This window comes from Bos taurus, chromosome 1, assembly GCF_002263795.3.
Source record: "Bos taurus isolate L1 Dominette 01449 registration number 42190680 breed Hereford chromosome 1, ARS-UCD2.0, whole genome shotgun sequence".
Classification (NCBI taxonomy): domain Eukaryota; kingdom Metazoa; phylum Chordata; class Mammalia; order Artiodactyla; family Bovidae; genus Bos; species Bos taurus.
In genome coordinates this window covers 115,477,360-115,500,349 of record NC_037328.1, presented here as the reverse complement: position 1 = coordinate 115,500,349, position 22,990 = coordinate 115,477,360, and the positions used below count along the sequence as shown (strand labels likewise).

At 38.5% G+C, this 22,990-nt stretch overlaps 1 protein-coding gene across 44 annotated transcripts in view; it reads left to right on the top strand.

Moving 5' to 3' along the window:
• Nucleotides 1–22,990, top strand: part of MBNL1 (muscleblind like splicing regulator 1) — a 222,460-nt gene that overhangs the window by 24,603 nt on the left and 174,867 nt on the right. For 35 of the 44 annotated variants that reach the window (XR_009494559.1, XM_024992663.2, XM_059886980.1 and 32 more), the window contains exon 1: nucleotides 3,802–3,967. The exons of 7 other annotated variants lie outside the window; for them this stretch is intronic. The gene's annotated coding sequence lies outside the window, so the exon portion shown is untranslated. Of the gene's footprint in view, nucleotides 1–3,801; nucleotides 3,968–4,511; nucleotides 4,623–22,990 lie in introns of those variants that run through there. 2 more of the 44 variants (XM_059887024.1, XM_059886973.1) reach the window with 1 other exon arrangement.

The following is a 22,990-nucleotide window of genomic DNA, read 5'->3' as shown; positions in this document are numbered from 1 at the left end:
ATATTTATTCAGATACCTAAACAGGTTAGAATCCAGGCTACAGAAAAATGCTTCAACCCTCTTCCCTGCTGTAAAACTGAATGGAGATACATTTAATGCATATACTTAAAATGGATTCACCATATGGGAGTGTTTCCAATTCTTCATTGCCTTCCAGCAGCTTCTCTTAACCATCTATATTTAAACATGGGTTAAAAATCACGGTGCCCGAATTTGAATCTTAGTTTTGACACTATCTTCCAATGGATTATTTTTACTTCAGAATAATACAAACAGCATTCCTAGATCTGTGATTCAAGACCTTTTCATAATTCGAGTTTAAAGAGCGTAACTTCTAAGGGTATTTTCATTTAGATGATGAGTTGAGGGGGACGATGCAGAAAAAGGAAATAATATTTAGACGGCTATGAGAGCTTACTTTATATAAATGTGGTGTGTATGACAAGAAACATACAATTTGTACACACACATTTACACAGTGCTGTAAAGATTCCCACTTGAATGAAAAAGATCAATGCTACTGTTTCCTTTATCTATTTTATTGGTAAACCAGGTAGTTAATGTTATCTCTAAAAACCATATTCCTTAACTGTATTTCTACGGGGATTCATTGGTATAATTAAAACTTGAATGGTCTAAAATATTTCAGAAACCTGCAGTGAATATTCTTTCCTTTATCTTAACATGTAGTTTTATTTCATCTAAAATTGTTCTCTATAATTTCCCTCTCCACCCACAAATGACATTCTTTTTATACTTATAGATGCACTCACTCTTGAGCCTATGGACTATAACTACACTTCATAGATGTAAGAGAAACCATAATGCTATCCTAGCACTGAGGGAATATGATTGGTATTCTAAATGGGGAACTATTTACTTTTTATTACGATAATGATTTTTTAATAATTTTCACAATTTGAAATGTGGTTAGCATGCTACTGGTAGTGAAAGCTGGCCATATGATTTAATATTTTTAACATAGGATCTGGTGTTTGCTACACTGCTTCGAAATGTTAAATGTCATTATTCATGTTATGGTATTATCAATGACAATAAATTAAGCTAGACCAGTGATAATGAAGTTTTATATCACAATTTATTTGGACTCACTTTGGAGTCCTGGGTTGAAAACTGCTTTGTATGAGTTTTCTTAGCCACCCCTTTTTCCTTTACTAGTGTGAATAACATTTTTTCCCTCTTCTTTGTCATTTACTAGGATGTTTATTCTACTGTTCCTAACACTTAAGGGTCTTTCTTGTATTTCTTTGTATTCTGTGCAGTGGAGCAGAAAATTTGTCTCAGTTTCAATTTCTCTTTTGTTCCCAGAACTTCCCCCTCCTCCAGTGTTGAAGTGGAAAAATAGTTTCCCCTCTGGCACCATACACAGGTTCAAAGTCTTGTTTTTCATCATGTTGCTCCAAACAGCAAATTTTCTAGCCCACATGAAAAAAGAACACCAAAGCTCTGACTTGGAAGTCTGCAAGGGTCTGAGAACAATTGAAAAGAAGTTCCTACAACTGGGATTAGCCCTTGGCGGTTCACTGGTCATTCTGAGGAGAGGCGTGTGGAAGCCGACAAGGCCTCCAACCTGCTAGCACATGCACAGGTGGCCCAGCTCTGAAGTCAGTCTCTGTTGTCATGGAGAATGGAGGCAAAATTAAAAAGCAAGTAGCAAACAATCCAGTAGGTTAAGCCAGGGACTTGGGAGTCTCCCAAGGCTCCTCCCTTCCTCATTCCCTGCATGAGTCATTTTTCCAGTCTGTCCACACCCATTCACCCTTCTTCCATCAGCCTCCACCCCACACTCCCATTCACTCTCCAAGCTGCTGCCACAGGATCCCTCTGAAATACAAGTCCAAATTCAACCTATCTCTTTGCTGATTAAACTCATCTAGATTATTACAGTTTTCAGAGTAAAGCTGAGACTCCTTGGGTGAATACAGACCTACTTTTAGTTCACTTTGCTGCCACTCTCCTACAAGTATCCAGCTCACTTCTAACCCCAAGACTAGCAGTTCCATTGTATTTGCCAGGCTCTTTTCCCACAGAACCTGGATTCACCTCTCTATGCATCTTGATAATTTCTATACCCCCCTTTAAGGCACCTGTTAAAACAACCCCTCCAGGAAGCCTTCTTGACTCTACTTGAAAGCACCTTGGTCTTGCCTCCCATCATTTTAGCATTTATCCTTCAGCCAGAATTAATTAATTTGTCTTTTCTCCAGTCTCTTCCCTAGTAGAGGTATTCTTGAGGGGAGGGACTCTATGTTGTTATCCATTCTTGAATCTCTGGCATAGCAGGCTATTGATGTAGTTGTTGAAATGAATGCTGAATTAGAAGAAAGGAAGTCCTCATTGCTTGGGGTAGCTCCTAATTGGCAGATAGAGAATGCCCATCCCTGTCCTTTGAGAAAGTGTCGGTTTCCTTTTAAATTTGCTTCCACTGGGTGTGCACTTGGGTACTTTTTCATGATTAATACTGAGAAGCGGCACCATCTAATTAATTAAAGTATTTGTTCTGGAAGGGAGCAGTACACAATATTAACTCAGTGTTTTGTGGATGTAGCCAAGAGTAGAGAACTCAAGTCATTATTAATACCTCTAGAAGTAGTTTTGTACTTCGGCACCTTTCACGATGCTTTTCCTTCTCCTCCTTCAGCCGTCCCCACCATCTTTAAAACAACCTAACAAACTTGTAGAAACATCACACGATAGGTAGCGTTTGCTCCTAAACTGTATTCAAAACATAGAAAAAAGTTTAAAAATTGTAATCACCGTTGAATAATTATTCCCTAAATCCTAAGTAAATTCTGCCCCCCAAATCTTTAAAACTTGATCACATCACAATAGTCCAGGATTCTTTCCGTTCAAAGTGAAGGCAAGTTAAATCTCATTAACACCCAGTGAATTATGATTTGGGGCTGTGTTTTCTTTTGTTCCAGCAATAATATGACTTATTTGCCTCGGACGATTCTAGTATTTCAGAAAATGAATATTGTATAAGGAAGGAGGAGTCTCTGCTTTCTATATATCATATAATACAGAGTTGGGGTGAAAGGGGGTTTTACAGTCCAAATATTATTTACAAAGTAGATGGGAAGCTAGTATGTGAGTATTCGTGCTTGTGTGACAGTTTTACCGTAGAATTCCCAAACCGTGGACACCCTGTTCCTGGAGAAAGATACACACTGGCAGTCTTGCGGATGTTTTTCCCGTCTATGGGCCATCCAGGTTCGAAATCTGCGTGGTGCATTTTAAGGCGGCCAGCCCCACCAGCTCCTACTGTTTTATCCAGTTTTGGAGACTCACCTTCAGTCTAACCTTGCCGACGGCCTTACCAAGCCCCATCCACCCGCCTCTTTCAAATACGAACCTATCTGTCTGCCCAGCCAGTCTCAAGGATCAGAAAGTAGCAGGGGTGCGTCCCGTGGGCACTATAGCTCGGAGGTTACAGTGTTGAACGTATAAGATGGAAGATACCACCGGGAGGCGGCGGGGATGCACCGCGCCAGCGCCGGCTCGGGTTTCCTTTTGCTTTCTGCGCCGATGGGCGAGTGGCAACCGCCACCCCCGGCGGACTCTTGTTAGATTGAGGGGTGGCGAGGTGGCGGGGGGCTGAGCCGCCGGGCGGCGGAAAGTTGAAGAGCATTTTTTTTTTTTCTGTCGCCGCGTGCGTTCCGGGGCTCGCGGAGTCCGCCCAGGGCTTCCTGGTGGGGCTGGGCCGGCGGGGGAGGGGCCGCGCAGCAGCAGCGGAAACCAGACCTCGGCGATAAGAGGCTGCACAGCGACATGCAACAGTCTTTTCACTGCAGCTGAATGAGTTGTGGCGCTCACAATGCTCCCGTGACCGGGAACTGACAAGTTCAATTTTAAATCGCGGGCCTCTTGGAATCATGACTCCCACAATGCCTTGGGCACTCGCTCGGCAGTCTGGCTGCCTCTGAGGGGGAAAAAAATGTGAGAGGTAAGTTTCCATTTTCCCAGTTTGCTCGTGCTGCTCTGCTGCTCTGCATTGTTCGTACTCTTTCGGGACTGTAGGAGGAAGTGAAAGGAGGCTGGGGCCGGCTCACCGCGCTGGATGGTTTCCGATCACACACCATCTCGAGCTAGAGGGACAGCGGGAGGTTGCAGCTGCAGCCCAGCTCCGAGTAGCCCTTCCCCGGGCTCTGCGGACACTGTCAGCCCTGCCAGCTTCCCACTTGGCAGCCTAAAACAAAGAGAAAGAAAGAAAAGGGGGGGAGGGCGGTAAAAGAAACAGGTGCGTGGAAGTGTACTTACAACTTAACGGCCTTTGTCGGGGGAGGGGGGAGATGCGAGTCCATCAGCCGCGAGCCACGGTTTCTCCCTAGAGGTCCCGCATCCCTGTTCCCGAGGCTGCCATCCAGCCCGGTTTTCATCTGGGCCAAATATGTGCACGCAAAGGTTAATTCTCTGCCTGCTACCCATAAATTACGCATGACATGTTTAGCTGGCCTTCCTTATATGGAGAGTGCTGTATTTCAGTCCAGTTTGCCTTTTGCCAAGTTTTTAGGGCGGAAGACGCCCTGCATGAGAGGGCTCCTGTTTTTTTTTTTTTTTTCCATCGTTTTGTAGTGCGTCACTCAAAAACTGTAAGAAAAGTAAGTATAGACGCTCTCTGGGTGGAGCCGCAGTTGGTTGATTCAATTGCTTTCATGAAAGGTTGAAAAGAATGAAAAGTAGTTAGGACTTGGGTTCTGGGGTTTTTGTCTTGTTTTTTTCTTGTTTTAGACAAAAGCAGGATAAATATGTAGCGCGTCCCCTCCCTCCCCTTCTCTCTCTCTTTTTTAAACGGAGCCGGAATCTGTTATTGGTAGTAATGTGTCATGTGAGAATACTTCGATTCCGGAGCCTGTATGGCAAGCAGGTATATGGTGGAGTTTATGCTTGCCCGTCTCACAGTACTTTACAACTAGCGTGGTGGAGCTAGAAGAGTAATTGTGTTCTTTAGTCTCTCCCGGGCCGGGGGGAATATGCGGCTGCTAGGATTCTATGGTGTATTTCCGAGGAGTGTGCTTCCCTAGGATTAAGATTGAGTAAGAAGCTGCCAGCAAGGTTATTGCCGCTGCCTTTTGTGTATCTACCAGCCCAGGGACAAGTCCAGAGCAAATGGATGGTAAACTCTGCTATACTCGGAGGAATTTCTTAAGCAAATTAATCCACCGAGAGAGAAGTCATAATTAATGCCTTTGAATTTGCAGGCCCTCCGCAATGTGCTTTGAAATTCTACACCCGTGGACGCGGTGTTCCTCCCTCCTGGGTTTGAACACAGTGTCTGTTTATACACGGAGGGTATTTAGTACATAACTATTCTATACCAGGCTAAGTGATCCACTCCCTGTTATCTCTTTGGGTTGCTGAGAGCGTTGGTGTTTCTCCCTGTCTTGCTGTTGAGATAAAAATATTATCACTGAGACAAGTTAAAATGAAAGTTCAAGGACTGTAAAACTCACCCTAGGAATACTTAGCTCAATACTTAGAATGGCTCTGATGCGGTGCTCTAGCCAGAGACACTGAATAAAGTTATTTTGTAGGCAGTGAAAGCACAATGTTGTCACTTGTATTTTCGCTTTCTTAAAGTTGGTGACAACTGCAGCTCAAAACTGTTTTTTTAGGAAGACTCCGGCATTCTGATCTTCATCAGTGTTGCACTGGGGTGAATTTTTTTTTTTTTTTTTAATACTTAGCGTGTTGTTAGGCCTTCTTTCAAAAGATAGACGTAGCTTTTAGTTTTATTTAATGGGGGGTTTCCTCACAAAAGTGGCCGTTTGTGTTTTAAGGAACAAGTTGGGTCAGCACTAGAAAACCTGCTCATCCAACCGTCTATAATTACAGTGTCACTTAAGACAGAATAATCAGGTTTTATTATGACGAAGAGACTCAGAAAACCTCACATATGCCTGGTTTAATTTTTTTTTTTCTCATGGAACTAAGATAAAATTTGTGTGCAGATACACATCTAGTGTGATACTCTTATGCAGCCATGCCAACAGACTCCAAAGTGTTTTATGCTTTGAGATATTATTGCTTGTGTTTACATTTCCACATTTGGGGCAAACTTAGGCTCCAAGTTGAATTCATTAAATTTTGATTCCAACATTCTGTTCTTCCTCTGGGCACAGAATTCCTATGACATGAAACACTGGATTCTGTTCCAGAACAAGAACAGAGTATCCCAAAGTTTCTCCTGGGACGGGGGTGGGAAGGGAGTAAAATTGTATTTCTGACTGAAGATGAGTGTGTTATTTTGTTATAGAAAATTTCCGATCTTTTTTGTAAACAAAAAAAATTGCCCTTGTGTTTATCATTGTTGCCATACATTAGGCCTGTATTTGATATATCTATTTATGGAAACAGAATAGCCTTCCTGCACCTTCTGGCTTTCTGCTTGGTGATGGGAAGATGCGGAGGTGAGAGACTGTCTCAGATCTTGCTTAGAAGAAGCTGAAAAGAATAGGTGATTGGAGTTTCTTGTACTCTGAGGCGTCAGAGTGGCCAGTAGATACAAAGGTCAGGGAAGCAGATGAAGGAAATGAAATATAGTCATTTAAATATTTGGCTCAATAGAAAATCCCAACAGCAATAGCAATAATAGAGGATATTACATAGGAAAAGTTAAAAACATGAACTTTTAGGCCACAAAGCTTCATGGTTTTGAAATCTGGAATGGGCTGTCCATATAGTAGCCACTGGCCACGTGTGACTTATTGAGCCTTTGAAATGTGGTTATCTGGATTGAAGTTTGTTCTAACTGGATGTTGAACACTTTGTACAAAGGAAAGGATGTAAAATACCTGGTAATATTTTTATAGTGATAATATATTACAGTGATAACATTTTGAATCTATTAGTTTCAGTAGAATATGTTGTTAGATTAATTTTATCTGTTTCTTTTCATTTTCTTTTTTTAAAAATATGGCCACTTGGGACCTCCCTGGTGGTCCAGGGGTTAGGACCCTGTACTCCACTGCAGGGCACTGGGGGTTTGATCCCTGGTCTGGAAATTAGGATCCCATGTGCTTTGCAGCGTGGTCCAAAAAAAAAAAAAAAAATGTAAAAAGAAAATATGGCTACTAGAAACTTACAATAACAGATGTGGCATGCATTGTATTTCTATTGGACAGAGCTATTCTAGAGTAAAGCAAGAAAGCGGTATTCTGGGAGAAAGCCTAATAGAATTTACTGGATAAAACACAGTAAAAGGGGTTTTCATTTTCACAGGCTAAAGAAGTTTATTATACATAGGAATACTTCATCTTTCTTACCCATTGTAACTAAAATTTGAGAAAACACACCACCTAACATCTATTTTTATTTCCTCAAAACTACTGTTTAGTTTAGAGATTTAATGGTGAGGTAGTAATAGCAGAGAAAAGGCTTATAATTAGGGGATGAGTCTTAACACCTCTCAAAGGCCAGAATAGAGTATGATTGCTAGTTAGGAACATTTTAGAGACTCTATAGTTATCATTGTCCCAAAGTTACCAAACACAAACGAGTCACTGAAATTTATTTTAAAATAGAATTTTCAGTAAATAGCAATTATCTTCAAATGTTTAATATATATTTTCCTTTGCTATGACTTTCCTTCCTTGGAAAATAAAAACACCTAATAAATCCAAACAACTCCTGACTGTATGTTAATCAAAGATTAATACATTCACAAGAAGGAAAGACTTTCACCTGTAGGGAAGTGGGCATTGTTTTGAATACTAGGAAAGGTAAGAATACAATTCTTTGGTAATGTTTTGGGCTTTGAAGAATTCCTATATACGGAGACATTGTCTTTATAATTTGAACACATTCTTGAGAAAGCATCTGACTGGTAAACAAAGCACAATGGCATAGGTCCTGGAAACATTCCTCTCAGATATTTTCATAACTGAAGTACATTTTGTCATACACAGTGAGTGTTAAACTGAAAAAAAAAATCCATATAACATAAGCATACTTTTATTTACTTGAAGGATACTAAATATATGAGACATGTTGGAGCCTATGGATTCTTCTTTGCTGGGGAAGAGGGGGCAGATTTTATGGAGAATCTCAGAAGACTTACCTCCCGGCTTGGTGCGAGTCTTGAGTCTGTCTCCCACCACAAGAAGCATAACTGCCATTAGTGTCAATGCATGTGGAGCCTTTGGGGAACAATGATCCCCATTAACTTTGTAGATCGTTTCTGATGAGTCATGGAGCAGATTCACTAATGCTTGGAGAATTATTGATTGCAAAGCAAAGGATTTAAGAAGAGCTATTGACATAGGGCACTAAAAGTCTCTAGACATATTTTATATTTTTAGAGTTGAGGTAGGAAATTTGGGATTTATGTCATGCTTTTATATTATAAAAAATATGCATTTATATAAACATTACAGCTACATCCTTGAAAAAACCCTGAACAAGTAATGAGATAATAGCTTTCTGCATACTATCATTAGTCTTTTAATGATTGCATTACATTTGTTTCAGATAACTACTCATGTTTTCTGAAAGGCATCTTATTACCTCTGCCTGTGACATATATAAAAATGAAAAACCTTTGAAGGATATATATTACAGTATGAGCATTATCTTTTGGTACTTTTTCCACTGTTTTTGAGCTCTTATCCTCAGTTTCTGTGATGATCCTTTGTTAAAGAATTCAGGATATATTAACCTCAAGATGAAATGTAGCCATATTGGATAGAGTGGAAAATTACATTCCCACTGTGATCAATTATTTTTTTTTAAAGTGAAGATGTTTCTGAAATAAGTGTCATGCTTCAAATAATGTATATGCTCTAAAAGAAAAACTGTCATCTCTTTGGACAATTGTTTTAAGAAATTGAGAGTTGCATCTTTAAATACCCAAAGAAGTGAATAATAGCTAATAAGGTAAACAGTCCCATCAAGTGTGGGTACAATTTGTGTGTGAGTATATATATATGAATATAAAACTGTTCCCAAGGCAATGCCAGTTTATTCAAATCATCTAGATATTAAGTAACATAATGTTATTAAAAAGGATTATAGTAAATACTATGTAATCCAAAGGCTGTGTCCATGTATATCAACTCCATTCCAGTCCCTCTCTAGCTGAGGTCACAAAATGATATTTCTTCTCCAAAGGATTCTTAAAAAAATCTGTCTTGACACTGGACCTTTACTATATTTTCCACTTTTAAAATAGTTGAACTATTATTTAATTCATAGTTCATATAATTACGAGTGAACTTGTTTTAAAGAGCTAACAAAGTTCTCGGATTGTGGGAACACACTTAATCATGTGAAATAAACATTACATGCTAATTTGAGATATTTTATTTTGTAAAATTGATTCATAGGAAAATATATATTGTGGCAAAAATAGCAAGCTAGGTTCAGTGAGCTCTACCAAACTTAATCAAGATACCCCTTGTCCTCAAAGAGGTGGCAGTCTTGTAGGGGAAGTTAAGAGTTTTGAAAATAACTGTAAAGTGCGAACAGGTATTTCATAAACGGTGCCTAGGTAACATTGTATGGAAGTTGAGATAAGGAAAGGTAAGTTGAGATAAAGAAAGCTCTGACCAATACATGTAATAAATATAACGGTTCTAATGCATAAATAGTGGAAAACAAAAAACATTCTTCATTTTTTGATATTATAGAAATATTATTCTGTCAAAGCAGCATTAACTATATCTATTCAGTGATGTTTCCATATTATCAATGTGTTTATATTTAATATCTAGGCATGATTTTCATACATATTCTAGTTCATTTATTTAGTTCATTTTGCTGGTAGAAATATATATTTTTCAGATGTCCTGTAGTAAAATATTGATAGCTTTGGCATTAACACTACTGTTAAATACCATAAAATACCAGTTTTTGAAGCTACCAAATAATTACAAATGTATCAGAAAACCAAAGTGGGTAACCAGGGTAAACAGTGCATAGAAAATTTGTTCAAGGGAAAAGCTAGGTTTAAAGTAAACTGATAGTTACAAGGTCATTTGCTTAAAAAAAAATCTATATATTAAAGTTAAGCAGTGAAAATATTACTAAAATGTACCAAGAAAAGAAGTGATTTCATTTAGGGAAAGAGAATGTTTTATACTGAATGAAGCAATGAGAGAAATATATATTAGCAGGGAGATTTTAATCAGAGACAGCCAGAGTATCCAATTTAATGTGACATTGAATAGGAAAGTGAAGAAATAAAAACAAGATATAGATGATGATTTCAGGCACTGGTAGAAGTGTCACAATTGTGAATACAATTTTGTGGGTTTTAAAAGTAGTTCATAAATATTTTAAGTATGTGGTTGTGGAAGACGTGGTAACATTGTGTTTACTTATTGTACTCAAAATTCCTCCTTACTAACATTTGTCTACAGTGATTATAACTGAATAGACTCTTCTAGAAAATTGGAAAAAGTGTGGTAACAATAGTATATGCAGTGGGAGTGTGAGGAAATCGAAACGGTGAAAGACTTTACAGTTTAATAGTTAAAACACGTCAAAAGCAGGATAAATAACAAGACTGCCAAATGAGGCATTAAGAAGTCCATATTCATATTTAGAACATCATTAAAGATACTTCTTGAACTTAAAACTTAAAAACTGTTCACAGCTTATTGTATCCAGAAAATTTAAAATTTAATCAAGTCAAATATTCAGCAATCTGTTTATCAGCGTTGTTGATCACAGTAATAATGATAGGTTAACATTTTATTTGTTTCTGTCTTATCCGATTACAAGAAGAGAATTACCTTTACAATGACCTTTTAGCACTCTATGTGGATGGCTCCCCTTATCCTAGTAGAAAGATAGTCTGGGATGGGATGGTGATAATCAAGGTGACCACAGATATAATAGGAAGGCAGATGGCCTGCTGGAGGGGAAAGTTGGTGGAAAAAGCTCTGAACCATTAAGTGACTTTGCAACTCAGTGTTCTAACACAGACTCTCTCATTGATATTTCTGTTTACTACATTTTAGTTTAAAAAAGCCATCCTATGAAATGATATATCAGTTTCTGTGAGCACTGTGTCTACATTTGTTTTGAAAGTCCAGTGTTTGTTGCAGTTCAGGTAGAACTAGAGCCCATTTGGGGGTACTTGTTTTGAAAAATGACGTACTTTATAAATACAAGAGGTGATATTGATGTTATTATCATTTACAAGTTATTATATTTTTATATATTTATTACACTTTGTCTATATCTTAAAAGGAGTAATAGACTTGGGAGATGGGGCACAAAAATCTCACAGTGTATGGATTTTATTTTACCAAACCAGATGTGACTAGGTATGTGGACTGGGAAAAAACATTCACTCTTTCTGTTGTTTAATTTCTACCTCTGTAAAATTATGAGCATGTAAATAATAGTTAATAATATAAGTGCCATTTGCTATACATTTCTTTACGAAATATCTCATTTAATCTTTGTGACAGATGTAAAATTCCCCTTTTGACTTTTAATAGTGACTAGCGTGACTGCTAAACGCTTTGCCATTTTCAGAATTGTGAGACTTTTTTTTTAACTCCAATTCCATATTTTTAACCTTTTTTTTTTTTTTTGGTCTTGCTTGCCATCATTACAAAGAATGGTGATGAGGATAATAGCTTTAACAACCATCACTAACATCTTGGACTACTTACTTTGTGCCAGGGTTAGGTGTATGAATTAATTTACATACTCCTCAGAACAACCCTATGAGATGGGTACTATCTCAGTTTCACAGAGAAAACTGAGGCACAAAGTTAGTTGCCCATGGTTTCTTAACTAGGAAGTGGCACAACAGGGAGTTGAACCAAGGTAGTCCAGTTCTAGAGTTGTGAAAGAATAAAAACAAAATTTAAAAAGATACTCGGTTACTGATAGGAGATTGAGACTGTAGACATTTGGAATAATCCACAAGAGCAACTCTTGCTACAGCATTTGAGGAGACTCCTGAAGAATGGATAGGAAGTTAAGAGGAGAGAGATAAGGGGCCTGGGGAGGGGCAGGTGATAGGATAGAAGAAATAGGGAATCAGTGGAGAAAGGGAGTTTGGGGCTCCACTCTGGAGAATACTAAGGACCAGGTAGGAAGTTCAGGGCACAGTGGGAACATTAGGAGACATTTGCTTTAGCAAGTAACGTACGGGTGTTGTGTTTTAGTGACGTTTTTTCGAGGGAGAGTAGGATATACACAGGATGAAATGGAAATTGTTGGCTAGAGATGAGGGACTGGAAAAGGACAATAACAAGGTAATGAAGGGACACGTGTTCTGGGGAAAAAGTCACAGGCTTCAGGTCCACAGGATGTATCAACTGATTAGATGTGGATATTAAAGGTGATGGGAGATATTAAAAATGATTTAAAGAGTATAGTAAGAATTTTTAAAACTTTTCATCCAAAATCCCTTATTTAAAACTTTGTTAATGTTATCCTTGTTCATCATATTGTTCCTTGTGAGCTCTTTTCATATAAAGCACTATATTTTAAAACATTAGAGAAAAACACTTAAAATTATGTTTTATCTGGGACTGTAACTTGGTTAGGTGGAAGATACCTGTTACATTCTTAAAAACAATTCATTTCTGTGTCAAGCTCCTTTAAAACACAGGATCCAATCAATTAAAGAATGATATTTAAATTCTTTATCCCAAATTGGTCATTCTAAAGTAACCGTCATTTCATCTTAGGGGTATGTTGTTGTTTGCTGGGAAATGTCTTATTGACAGCTAGGCAGTTCTGGTCCCTTTAAAGTTCATGCAGAACACTGGTGTAAATGATCCCCAGTGATAAACCAGGTGGCAGATAGATACATGATAAAACAAGTTTGCAATGTGCTCAATGTGGCTGACATTTATACTTCTCAGACCTTGCTATTTTAGGGAAGGTATCAATGATACTCTGTTTCCTGGAAATAAAGATCCTTAATAATCAGACACCCTTATAAACAGAATGATTTACATACGGAAATAAATAAGCAGTTGCATTGAGTTAGCAGTTACCTGGAGTTGGGAGGATAGTTATATTTCAAATAAAATAGAAAGCTTTACAGGAGTACTCGTAGGCCTTTTTATATAAGGCATTTACGTGCTTTTTACAAGTAAGTGGCTTAAGAGTTTAAGTTGAGCATGTCAGAGCAATGACTGTATTTAATATACATAGAGAAATTCTCATGAAATCAAGAGTTGCCAAGAAAAAGATTCCATTTATAAATACTTATCACTTAATTTATTTAGATAGTCTGTGTCCACGGAAAATAATTTTTAAATTGCACTGTGTATGTCTTTAAATACAACATGTAGAGGTAGAGAAAATAATGTTAACGGTGTTTCCATTTTGCCTTTTGTTTATATGCCTTTTAGTATTATGTGAAAACCACACTTAGAACGTGTCTTTTTCTATTATTAGACTTTTTTTTGCCCCATCTGGTTTTGGCTGTGTGCTATAAAGGTCCGGTAAAAATCTATTTTTGTTGAATTATTAGATAATGCATAGAAAATGTTCATTTCAAAGTAAATAAGATTAAATAGTACTAAGATTAGAAATTCTTCTTTGCCTTCCCAACTCATGGGCCAATCTTAACTAGTAAATTTACTCCAAATTATTTTGAGCTGTTATTTGAATTTCATTGCTCAAAAAGTTCAGGAAAAGCTGCATTGTCAACTTAGTGGCATTCAAATAAGACAGTTGGTCTTAAATAATTGGTATTACATACCCTATCCAGAAGACTTTGAAAGATTGGATGAGCACAGCAAAAGTGAACAACTGGGAATACAAGCAGATCTGTAACCCAGCTGTGGAACCTCTCTGAGGTATTTCCAAATAGGACCTTTCTGAAAATTAATTAGAAATAGCCAGAACAATAGTGGAGATTATTGAAAAAAAATTGAATTCTGCATAATTCTTTCAGAAGGACCACATTTACTGAAAATTGCACATGGGAAATGACTCTCCCAGAGAAATATATTAATGGTTTGAGGACTGGATTTTAAAAGTAAATATTGTTTTGGAAGCAGTTAATATAGAGACTGTTGTGTCTGTTTCTCAGTAATGGATTAAAGTTTACTCTGTGCTGAGGTCTTTTTCACTTAAAAGGCTATTTTTCTATGTTAATAATAAGGCGATATAGGGAAATCATTCTTTATGTTCTACTAAGTAATCAATTAACAAACATTTGCTGAGCACCTATTAGAAGTAAAGGATTATAGTAGGTCAGGAGAGAAGGTCCCAAAGGAGAATTACATAGGTTTTATTCTTGGTTGACATATAATTGAGTTGGGGAGAAAGACATGAGAAGTTAACAGTACAGTCAGTATTGACACCATACGATTGAATACCAAAGGAGGAAATGAAAAGAGGGAAGTCTTTGAGGAACTGAGTGGTTAGCGTGTAGGATCGCTATCCCCTCTGTGGAGGAGGATACCTGACAGGGTGAAGATTAAGCAATCTTTTCAGAAAATGGAGGGAAAAGGTATGAAGAGAATGAGGCTAGCTTCCAAATTCGAGCATCTTCTGTATATGAGATGGTCTTTTCAAAAAAAGAGCCTGCTCACAGTGCTGCACAGTTAGGGAACGGACTTATGTGGTAGGAACCACCATCCTCTTGATAGCGTTGAGGAAACTAAGGCTCAGAGAGGTTAACTTACAGGCCAGAATTCACACAGCCTGATGAGTGGTTGAAGCCAGGTACTTCTTCACTTCTGAGATAGCATTCTGCTCCCCTTTATGATTCTGCTGAGAGTGAATGTGGTATAGTTATGATACAGTAATTTGAAACTTCGCCCATGGAATTGACATGACTCAGGAAGATATAAATTTAATTTAAAAGGCTGGCTAATACATTTCGTTCTTTTGCTTTGACATTGGATTATTAATACACATGGTATAGAATTTGCCCAATTGTTTGTGATCATTACTTTTTAGGTTTGTAAAAACCAAAGCAAAGCAAAACACATCAGGCCTCCTGCTTTTGGCAGATATGGTAAAGGCATGCAGTAGTGTGACCCATTATAACATTGCATTTGGGCCATCTGGGATCCTCCCAGAGGAAGCTTTGCAAAGATAATGTACTTTCACACCAGTAACATGATGCCATAAAATTTTCACCAAGAAGTGATAGGCCTAGCTCCAGAGTACATGCTAAATTTGTTTATCAAGCTGAAACTCTAATACTTTGGCCACCTGATGGGAAGAGCCGACTCATTGGAAAAGACCCTGATGCTGGGAAGGATTGAGAGCAGGAGGAGAAGGGGATGGCAGGATGAGGTGGTTGGATGGCATCACTGACTCAATGGACATGAGTTTGAGCAAACTTCAGGAGATAGTAAAGGACAGGGAAGCCTGGTGTGCTGCAGTCCGTGGGGTCCCAAAGAGTCGGACATGACTTAGTGACTGAACAACAAGATGGGCATTTTATGCTTTCATGTTGCATCATCTTCACACAATAATCTGTGCTCTCTGTCCCTATGTGGCAGAGCTTATGATATTAAAAAAAGATAAACAATTAATTGAAGACTTGTCTTGCAGCTAGTCCCTTACTAAAAAATCCCTCTCTTCATGAGCTATTTTGAACATACACCAAATAAAATTATGTATTCTTTAGAGAAGGAGCCTGAAAGAACTGTATGCTATTGCTTTTGGCCTCAAAGGAAAGCACTTATATTAGAAAAGATTTATTGAATGTAGTTGTACATGTGCCATCTCTCATGCTTTATCCACCTATCAGAGGATAAAGACGTGAGTAAGGTATATCCTCTTCTCAGAGTAGTTTCAGTGTAGTGATGGAAATATTCACAAGTAATGTACGGGCAAAACAAAGTGGGCATGGAGGAGCCAAGAATAGGCTGCTTGTGGGCAGAGTGTGGAATTTGCCTAAAATCATCCAGTAGACACATTAACTCTTTACATACTTTGTATATTACATAGAAGACAAAAAATCAAATCATAATTTGTTAAAATTACATGATTCAGTACTTAAGCTATTTTTCTTTCTGTTTAAGTATTTGATAAATAAGCATGACCCAGATGTAAGGTAGACAGACAGAAGAGATTAATTTAGTTCAGATGTCGGCATTTTTATAGAAAGGTGGGGACATATAATTCATCTGAAGCGTCTTCATACTAACTCCTGATTAGGAGATAAAGACACTCAGTATTGACCTTCAGGTTTCAGAGACTGAAACTTTTGTGTTAACAGGAAAAAAAAAAATCTTAAGATAGAGATATGCTTTAGGTCTTAACGAATTTAACTTTAGTGACAGAAGGTTTTAGATATATGAGACTCTCTTCCCTTTGGCTTTTCTTTGTGTGCAGAAAAGAAAGCTGTATTTTGGAGGCTAGCTTCCCAACTCTCAAATGGTGAAAGTGCAACTGTGCATGGGTTCTATAAGGCCCCATTCAGCTGTGAAGTGTTTGTTACTTGTTTCCAGGATTTATTCTGTGTTCTAGGTTAGAAACCCGGAGAAGGCAATGGCACCCCACTCCAGTACTCTTGCCTGGAAAATCCCATGGATGGAGGAGACTGGTGGGTGGGCTGCAGTCCATGGGGTCATGAAGAGTCAGATACGACTGAGCGACTTCACTTTCACTTTTCACTTTCATGCATTGGAGAAGGAAATGGCAACCCACTCCAGTGTTCTTGCCTGGAGAATCCCAGGGACGGGGGAGCCTGGTGGGCTGCCGTCTATGGGGTCGCACAGAGTTGGACACGACTGATGCGACTTAGCAGCAGCAGCAGGTTAGAAACCAGGATTTTTATTCTGTTGCTTGCCATTCTTCATTTGCAATCATAAACGTTTATTTAAAGACCCCTGCTGAAAAAGCTTCATGATAAGATTTTTGGCTGAAATTTTCAAGAGAAATTAGAGATATGGGTTCTGCTTTTCTGAAGTTTATGGCCCAAAGGAAAAGCTCCATCCATTGCAAAATAATGAAAATACAACAAGAACTACAAAAGACCAGACCTTCAGCAGTTATAATAATTATAAAAATAGCTTATTTCGTAGGCACTTATTCATTTACTTATGTGACTATACGAAGTTCTTACATAGCACTGTGAGATTTATGCATGGCTGGCTGTCTCTGGTTCACAGGTGAGAAAATGGAGGCTCAGCAAGGCTCAGGTCACATAATTTGTTCAGGGGCCATGTATTAAGGTACTGTGTGTGCTGAGCTCTCAACCCAGTTCTGCTGTTGGTTTGTCTGTTTCCATCAAGATGCCACGACTTGAGTCAACAAGCACTCACAGCAGTGTACACTTGAGGCCCAGTCCAAGTTAGGTCTGCAGAGACTTAATGAAGGAGGCAGGATGTGAAAGGCGGGTTTTGAATCATTGTGGTCATAAAATAGCAGAGACCAGGGAGTGGACTTTGACGTTTCCCTGGCTTGGAAAGGAGGGCAGTATCGAATGGCCTAATCTGTCAGGGTGGCTTGCTCAGTATTAGTTCTACTCACACCTAATACCCTCTGCTCCAGCACTTGCCAAGATCAGCAAAATCTACTTTTAGACTCAAAATCATTACCACCTGTGAGTTTCAGGTGTCACTTCTGAATGACATAGCATTCTGCCAATTGATCCTGTGTATGGCTTGAAGTGGCACAGTTTGAGAAGTGTCTTGAGTCCATAGAACAGTGTTGCAAATGCTTTTATAATTTAGTCAGCTACATTATTGAAGGCATTAGTGTAGTTCAGTTTATTTCTCCCATCATTTAAAAATAGAAATCTGTTACCAACATTAAAATAAACATTTCACTGAGAATGGGTATTCACTTGGAAATTTCGGTTGAACTTCTCCCACTTCCCCCCATCTCTAGCAGAGTAATTAGAATATGTCTGTGAGTGTGTCATGTGTACAGATACATATGTTATATCCTATTTACATGTATATTCCATAAAGGACTATGAAGTAAGTAGTCCATAGGTTATAGCTGAAAATGAAACAAAGTAAATTCATGGAACTAAGGGATGCATTCACCAATAGGGTCACCAAGTTTGTTCTGAAGTATATTTAATTAAAGGGAAAAGAAGAGAGTGGCAGAGGATGAGACAGTTATATAGCATCACCAGCTCAATGGACATGAACTTGAGCAAACTCCAGGTGATAGTAGAGGACAGGGAAGCCTGGCGTGCTGCAGTCCATGGGGTCGCAAAGAATCAGGCATGACTTAGCAGCTGAACAATAGCAACCACACTTTGTGTGGTTCTTTGCACTGATTATAAGTAAGATTTGTGAAAATACAGTATGCCAAAAGAAAAGATACTCTAATATACATGTGTAAATCTAAATTTATTATTACTAATAGTTATTAAGGCTTGAGATCAAATAATTGATAGATATTGTTATTAAGAATCTTAGTCCCTCTGTCTTAGTGAATTGATTTCTATTGCTTTTTTCCTCTACTGGTGTTAGACTTTATCCTGTTTGCACAATAATTTTCTGTTGGTAAATGACCTGGCATAAATGGATTTAAAAAATATTTTCCCTTCATGTACCAGGAATTCTCGGGCATGTTTTTTAAGATAAATATTCTATGCTAATATACTAATTTTTTGGCAAGAAAATTAGCACCTATATTTTAGTTCAATAGTTCTGTGATAAATGAAGTATAATTAAACATTCAGATTCTGCAACATGCACTTAAATATTAATTTGGATTCTTTTATGTTTTAGGCACTGTGCTAGGCATTGAATACATAATGGTTAACATAAACAGATGCAGTTATAAAAGTGCAATTATAAAATTCAGACATTTCTCAAATTTCAAATTGGCCATTGCAGAAATAATGACGTATTATTATATTCTTGTCGCCACAGAATTTAAATAATCTTGTTTATGGAATTTAAATAATCTTTTCTGTGATTAAAAAGGTATCATTTATAGATGGCAGTAAATATTTATTTTAAAGCCTCTATCAGTGTTAGGCTTACTGTGAATAAGTAAAGCGTTCTGTTTTCATGTAAGGAAGGTGCCATTTTATGCTTAGAATGACTGCTTTCCAAGTAAGCAAGAGGAGTAGCATCACAAAGTACGAAGAAAAGGAAAACTCAATTTTGAGTGGCAGCACAATACTGTAGAGTTTAAAAGGTCAGGCTAGTACAGGAGGCTCCAGTTTTGCCACTTAATATCATGCAGAATGTTGTGACAGCCAGGGCTGATACAGCTGAAAATATCTGCAGCCTTGGAAGCCTTGTAAGTTTCAGAAGGTCATTTTGGCATCATAGTAGAAACACTGATTCACAGGGAAGGTCAAACTGGACAGCCAGGCAGGAAGATAGGTTGCTTAACCCAACAGTTGTAGATTTTAGAATAGTTGTCAGCTGCAAAAACTGGGTGTTCTAATTTGCTGTGGCCATTTACCACTGAAATATTTACAGAGGAACAAGTTTTACTTGATGGGAGGGTTCTGATTTCTCCTTTGTAAAACTTTTTAAGTGTTGGATCTACAACCTTACCTGATACCAGGGCATTTGTTAAAATAATTTTATTTATGTGTAACGTGTACTCCATCAAAAAAAAAAAAAAAAAAAAAAAAAAAGGATGTTAGTTGCCTTACTATGATGCTGCTCCTGCTAAGTCGCTTCAGTCGTGTCCGACTCTGTGCGACCCCATAGACGGCAGCCCATAAGGCTCCTCTGTCCCTGGGATTCTCCAGGCAAGAACACTGGAGTGGGTTGCCATTTCCTTCTCCAATGCATGAAAGTGAAAAGTGAAAGTGAAGTTGCTCTGTCCTGTCCGACTCTTAATGGCCCCATGGACTGCAGCCTACCAGGCTCCTCCATCCATGGATTTTCCAGGCAAGAGTACTGGAGTGGGGTGCCATTGCCTTCTCCAATAAGCACACATCAAATAAGACTATGAAAAGACAAATCAGAAGGAAAAGAAATGAAACAAGTACTTGAGATGAAATTGAGAACAGAATTTATCTCTCGGCTTTCTGGAGACTAAAGCAAAAGCTTTAGGAAGTAGAAAAATCCCAAGTTTATTTGTTAAGATCTCTTTATATCCCATGTACAGTCTTATTCTTAGCTCTTAGGGTATTTGGTTAAATATTCTGACTCTGCCCTTGAGTGAAATCTTGGAATGGATGGATTCCAAATAATTAAGAAATGAAGGCTAAATTCTTCATTCTGGCCTTCAAGGCCCTTACTGGTTTGGTTCCAGCCCCAGATTCCAACATTATCTTCTGCCAGCCCCATTGCACATGGTGCTTCACACTGACCAGTTCCTCCAGCGTTCATATTCTGTGCTTTCTCCTGTCCCAGCCTTTGTTCCTTGTATTCCTGCAGCCTGGAGTGCCATTCGTTTTTGTATCCAATCAAATGAAACCCATCCTTCCAGGCCCATTTTAGATGTCTTATCCATCAAGAAACCACCCTGACTCTCTTTTAATCACCAAGCCTTATTGTTATCTCTCAGCACTTTCTTTCTTATGTGCAATTATTTGTGTATTAATTTTATTTCCCCAATAAAGCAATAAACTCTTGAAAGCTGGATCCATATAGTCCCCCTAGATCTAGGCTACATATACTGCTGCTGCTGCTGCTCCTAAGTCGCTTCAGTCATGTCCGACTCTGTGCGACCCCACAGACGGCAGCCCACCAGGCTCCCTCGTCCCTGGAATTCTCCAGGCAAGAACACTGGAGTGGGTTGCCATTTCCTTCTCCAATGCAGGAAAGTGAAAAGTGAAAGTGAAGTCGCTCAGTCGTGTCTGACTCTTAGCGACCCCATGGACTGCAGCCTCCCAGGCTCCTCCGTCCATGGGATTTTCCAGGCAAGAGTACTGGAGTGGGGTGCCATCGCCTTCTCCAGGCTACATATACAAGATCATCCATAAACTTTAATATAATCAGTGTGTATATACTGTTTTATCTATGTATTGTTTATCCTTAATATATTTATTTATTTAGTAAGGTTATTGTGTATGTTGGATATATTTGGATTTCTTTAAATAAAACATTTTTTTCCTAGGATAGTAGAGAAGAAAGAAAGAGAACTAAAAAAGAGCACTATTAGAGGAGTAGACATCTGCAGTTTTTGTCAAAGGAGATAATTTTGAGGCAGTGGAGCTGAGATTGTAATTTTTAAAGTTGTTTTGATTTTGGGTTTTCTTATTAGAAAACAACTTAATATTTACCTTTTTGTGTGTGTGTGCTGTAAGGTAACTACTAGAGAACAGCTTTGTTACATGTAAAGAGAAGTATCACTTAACGCCATTTCAGACCTTCAGTGCTTTCTCCCTAGTATACTTTTCTACCCTTTTAACAGCTGTCAAAAAATCTCTCTGCTTCTGCATTGCTTAGAAGTGTTTCAGACAGTTATTCCATCTCCTTCACTGCTTTTCAAACACTGTTTTAGTGGCTGATACAGATCAGTCTTCCTGTAAGCATACTTGCTTTGCATATATTCAGTTGTGTTGCTTTCAGAGCAGTCTTCCTTTATCCTTATGCAGAAGGTTTCTGTTAATAGATTTTAAGTCCTCAAAAGCTCTGAAGGAAAGGTATGCTCTTGCTCAGAAAGCAGACAGATGAAAATAAAATCATGCCCAAAGATCCTTTTCCTTAATAACTCATCTTTTAATCATTTACTGAGTATTTAGGACCCTGTAATGTATTATTTGGGCTTCCCTGGTGGCTCAGAGGTAAAGAATTCACCTGTAATGCAGAAGACTTTGGTTCAGTTCCTGGGTCAGGAAGTTCCCCCGGAGAACTTCAGTATCCTTGGGCTTCCCAGGTAGCTCAGACAGTTAAGAATCTGTCTGTAATGTGGGAGCCCCAGCTTCGATTCCTGGGTTGGGAAGATCCCGGGAGGAGAGCATGGCAGTCCACTCCAGTATTCTTGCCTGGAGAATTCCCATGGACAGAGGAGTCTGGCAGGCTATAGTCCACGGGATTGCAAAAGAGTTGGACATGACTTAGCAACTAAACAACAGTGTATTAATTACTAGATTAAGACTAAACTAGCAGTCCTAAGAAGAAACCGATAAGAGGTAGTGTGTAATTCTCACATTTCTAAGTATACATATTAGTGTCCAGTGTACACCCCATGGACATACAAGGAAAAGAGCATTTTTCTCTCAGCTCTGTGAAGGGGGCCATCTTATCTCCTTCAGATTCTACACACAGGGTTTGCTCCTTCACTTACCTCTCAGAGCAAATCACTAAGGATGTAGTCATGGCCACTGTACCATACCCAACTCTATACCCAATCTCTCTGGTGTTTTTTTTTTTTTGGCTTCTATTGTATTTAAGGTTGTTGTCATTTCTACAAAGATTGGTATTAAATTGCCAGCATGTGTTGTGATTGAAATTTTAAGTTTCAAATCAGAAGATCTGATTTTGGATCCTGATTGTTCTGTTCAGTTAGCTTAGGAGGCTTGGGTGAGTCAGTCACTTAACCATGCCAGCCTTAATTTATTTGTTCACAAATGAACAAGATAATATAACCATCCTTTAGAGTCATGAGGAACAAATGGCAAAATGCATATGAAAGTAAATTGTATACCAGTGAATCAAATATTATCTGCTACTACTACTGCTAAGTCACTTCAGTCATGTCCGACTCTGTGCGACCCCACAGACGGCAGCCCACCAGGCTCCCCCGTCCCTGGGATTCTCCAGGCAAGAACACTGGAGTGGGTTGCCATTTCCTTCTCCAATGCATGAAAATGGAAAGTGAAAGTGAAGTCGCTCAGTCGTGTCTGACTCTTCTCGACCCCATGGACTTCAGCCCACCAGGCTCCTCTATCCATGGGATTTTTTGGGCAACAGTACTGGAGTGGGGTGCCATTGCCTTTTCCCAGTATTATCTCCTATTGTTGATAGGAGAATGTTAATAATAGAATGTATGAGTTCTGGGGGAAAAGTAAATTTTTCCAAGTGGCTCCTCTAGTCAAAACTTTTTATTAAAGAACAAGATGACCATCTTGCAGATATTATAGTAAATCAAGAAGAAATGTAGCACAGACCAACTTCTCAAGAAGGTAATCTCTCCAGGAGTTATTAATGAA